At 33.2% G+C, this 4,375-nt stretch overlaps 2 non-coding genes across 2 annotated transcripts; both read left to right on the top strand.

The window, feature by feature from the left end:
- Positions 1-210: 210 nt before the first annotated feature.
- Trnas-cga (transfer RNA serine (anticodon CGA)) lies at positions 211-292 on the top strand. The gene has a single exon. It is a non-coding gene; the product is annotated as a tRNA-Ser (tRNA).
- A 977-nt stretch (positions 293-1,269) lies between these two features.
- Trnas-cga (transfer RNA serine (anticodon CGA)) lies at positions 1,270-1,351 on the top strand. The gene has a single exon. It is a non-coding gene; the product is annotated as a tRNA-Ser (tRNA).
- Positions 1,352-4,375: the final 3,024 nt, after the last annotated feature.

The raw sequence follows: 4,375 nt of genomic DNA, 5'->3' as shown, positions 1-4,375 counted from the left end.
CAAATTAATAGTAGGTAGACAACTACCACAGTTGCACATGCAATTCACTTTTAGGCAAAATCGTCTTAGTTGAATACTTTTCTGTATATAAAAAAAATAATTTTTTTCCAATTGTAATATCATTTATCTGTTGCATTAGTTTCGAATACAATGTAATTATCCTTGCATTCGCATGTAAAAGGACACATTCGTTAACCCACCTCCCAAGTAGCAGTCGTGGCCGAGTGGTTAAGGCGTCTGACTCGAAATCAGATTCCCTCTGGGAGCGTAGGTTCGAATCCTACCGGCTGCGTAACTAGTAATATGTTCGTTAAAGACCGATTAATTTTTTTGTCTATAAATAAAATTTATTTCGGAATATTTTACGTACTTAAAAAATAAATTTAAGAATTTAGATACTAAATTGCTGCAAAATACCAACTGTGTTAAATGCTTAAAATGAAGAATATAAATGAATTACAAATACGGTTATAGCGAACTATAACCTTTGATAATCCTGAATTTTATTGTGAAGGTTGCCAGAGTTAGATATTAATTAACTTTTGAACAGGTTCGTTATTGTTAAGTATTTTAGACCAAGTTCGTTATAACCGAACCAATATAAAAAAGTCCGCTATATCCGTAGTTAACATAAGAGTATAACATTAACATTTCAGGAACAGGAAATGTGTTCGCTATAAAGAAAGTTCGTTATAACCGATGTTCTTTATAAACGTACTCGACTGTATATATTATTAACTGTTAAAATATAAAATAAAATTGTGCTTGCATAATATTGTATATATACTAATTTATTTTACTGTTCAAATTGCAAAAAAATATACAAATTTCTCTCACTGTACCATTTTTAGGATGGTATAGATTTTGCAATAAAATATATTCAATATATATTACGTCACCATTTCCACGTTGTATTCAATGATAAAAATAGTGGCGCCTAAAAATAGACTTTGAATTATATATTATCAATTGTATTTCTTCATCCAATGTTAACAAGAAACCACAAGATTAAGACGAAAATTTACTTAATTTTTTGGCTGTGGCTTCTTATCGCCCTCAACAACATTCCTCCATCAACTGTTAATTGATAAGACTCAAATCTAAATGCTGAATACTTATTTTAACATAAGTAATATATAAATATGTTATTGAGTTTAACATAGAATACAATTGCCGATTACAATAACATAACATTCAGTCAATGTTAACATTCAATGTTAATAACATCCAATGTACTGTTATAATGTCTTAGTCATGCGCCATGCACAGGCAGTCGTGGCCGAGTGGTTAAGGCGTCTGACTCGAAATCAGATTCCCTCTGGGAGCGTAGGTTCGAATCCTACCGGCTGCGTAAAATCGAAAGTGTTTCAGAGACCCCCGCCTCCAGGGGGTCGATGACATATTTTTTATTATTTTTATTTTATTTAAACAATAGTATGAAAAATGATGTGAACCAATTTCACTTCAATTTTCTTACGGTTGTTTGTAATTGCATATGCAATGAACATTGGAATGAACTTTTAGAGAAAACCCGTCAAGTTGGAAAATCGAAAATTTTGCTTACATATGGAATTGTTCCGGAGTGGCTATCCGAATGGAAAAAATCAAATATACGTGTTTATATTCTTCATCAGAATAAAATTTTATTTCATGTCCATCTGTTGAAATCACGATAGAGTTTATTATATTTAAAATAGAGCTTTGAAATGTTGCTCATGCATTGCTACTACCCCTAGGATGGTTGGAATTGTGAATTGGTATTTCAGGTTATTAATGGGTTTATGATCTATATCGTGTTTCAACCAAATCCGCTGTACCTACCAAAAATTATCAGTTTTACACAATGGGCTAAAATGTATAATAATATTGGTCCGCTTTATTGAGTAGTTCGCATATACCTGCACCGCTAAATATTCGGTATTTTAAACCTTTTGGACAAGTTTATCGGCTGAATTCCTTTTAATTTGGCAATAGTGATTCTAATTTAACTAAAATCTCCTTACCAAAAATTATGAATATTGGCTTATGTTTCGGGGTAGCCTCCATATAACGGGTCCGTTTATCATTCTAATCTGGTGTAATTTAGTATTTTCAGTTCTAATGGGGTAGTAACTCTTTCTACTAAAAATCATCAAATTGGTAATTTTTTTGGGTAGTTTTTTGCTACTGAATTGAATATCTACATACCTAAAATTATCAATATCAGGTATAGGTATATCTTCCATATTACGGTACCGATAAATTTTAGGTATTTTAAAGTCTTAAGCCGAATTTCGATTTTATATTTTTTAATTCTCATTGAGCAGAAAATCTCCCTACACAAAAATATAAACAGTGAGCGGGCGGGGTCGACCATACGATCACACACAACTACCACGGAACTTTAACTTTCTGCGGATGTTTATTTCGAGCCTGGGCGATATTTCCTGATATTAGCACCCTCTTGACCGATTAAAGATCAACAGTACCTCTTCCTTACACTGACATATTTTCAGAATATTTCCAATATTCAGTACAGCCCTTCTAACTACTTGTCCAGATTCCCTTCACCGTTGGTTGTATTATGATGTTCGGCTTGTGGCCTACAGACCCACTCGAAAAAACCCCAACAAATTAAGTTTTCGGTCCACTTCAACCTAATTTTTTTATGTGATCATCACGGAAAATTATAGGCGCTGTTCTTGACCATAACTGGATCCTCTTGGAAAATTTTAAAGTGATCAGCGCTATATTTCTGCCCTCTTATATTAATGGGTTGCTAAATAATATCTGAATACGTAAGCACATATAAATATTAAAGTTTATCTCCCATATCCGAGTACATACGACATGATAATTTGTATCAATTTAAAGTTCAACCACGCCTTCAGGAGTAAATATATACGGCATAGAATGTTTTTTTCTCATTTTTCACATTTAACCGATCTTTATCAAAACAGGCATGCTTATAATTTGACCCGGTTCCCTTCTTCATTTAAAATTTCTCGTTGTTCGGGCCATAATTGCGGTCTCTGGAGCGAAAAAAAACGATAAAAATTTAGTAAATATTAATGGATCTTTACCAAAAACAATAGGAGTCCTTCATTATCCAGAACACATCCAACATGCAGAATTCCGTGGAGATTGGTAAAAAAATTATAATAGACGGACGGACACACATAACTAGATCGACTCACCTAGTCCAGATATGACGATCGGTATATTTAATGGTGGGTCTAGGACCAATATTTCTCGGCGTTACAAACTCTTGGGGCTGTACCAAGTATATAATATCCTGACAACATAGTACCCTAGTTTATTAATTCTCATTGAGTAGAACATTTCCCTACACTAAATTATAAATATGGGTCTTAGTCCTAGTCATTTTGTAATAAAATTGGCTATAATTTGATTTTTCAGGGTTTCATTAGGTGTCAGGGTTTCATTGACTGTAGCTCAGTTATAACGATACCGATCAATTTTCAGTATTTTGTTATATTTCTGCCGAACATTCACATTTACCTTCAATGAGTGCTTTTGGTCCTAATCAAACTAAGCTTAATTATACTACAGTAGATAAACTTACATTCTAACTTTTCCGAAAATCCTATAGTTTAATTGACCTCCTCCAAGATAAGCTCAAAATATACTAGTCGAACCTCTAATGACCTACTTCTTTGCTATCTCCGATAGGTCAATGATTTAATATAGAATTTTCCTCGAATTTTTAAAATAGGTTTCGGTGTTGCCATAGCTTCCAATGTCAAAGTATTTTGGTTTTAACTGAATTTTCAACTGATGTCGTTGCACTGAAAAAGTAATTCTTATATTATATGAATAGCGTTCAACAAGTCTGGCCAATGTCGTGATTTCTGCATTTTATGAATGGAATTCATAAAACATTAAATACTAGTATCTTGTCAGAGGGAGATAGAGAGAGTGAAGACAAACAACTTTAGAGTTTGTGGTTGTTTGTGGCGGTGAGTTTCTATGGCACAGAAATTCTTTGTAGTTTTTATTTTGCTATTTTGATTCTATGTTTCCTTCTTCTTTGTTATGTCTGGTCTCGTTTATTCTTATTTACTTACATGTTCATTTTCTGCGTAGTTTGAAAAACCATATACAATGTTGAACATTTGGTTGGGCTTGTTGTTCGTATCAACACTCCTTTGATATTTATTTCGAAATAATTTGGAAAATATATATGCGAATTTTGTAACACCAATGAAGTAACAGTGAATGCCAAACTGGCCTCAATCGAGATAGTGAAAAGGCGAAATGGAAATGAAAGGTTGCAAAAACAAAAAGCACCAAGTAAGAGGCGATGAGGAGATCGATACCAAAACAAAACACAGCCAAACAATGAATGGTGGTTATGGTGTTTTACCTTGAGAGG

This window comes from Musca vetustissima, unplaced genomic scaffold (assembly GCF_032173495.1).
Source record: "Musca vetustissima isolate MV318-11 ecotype Yass unplaced genomic scaffold, APGP_CSIRO_Mvet_v1 utg84788, whole genome shotgun sequence".
NCBI lineage: Eukaryota > Metazoa > Arthropoda > Insecta > Diptera > Muscidae > Musca > Musca vetustissima.
The sequence above is the reverse complement of the archived record's forward strand: the minus strand, read 5'-3'. Positions and strand labels throughout refer to the sequence as shown.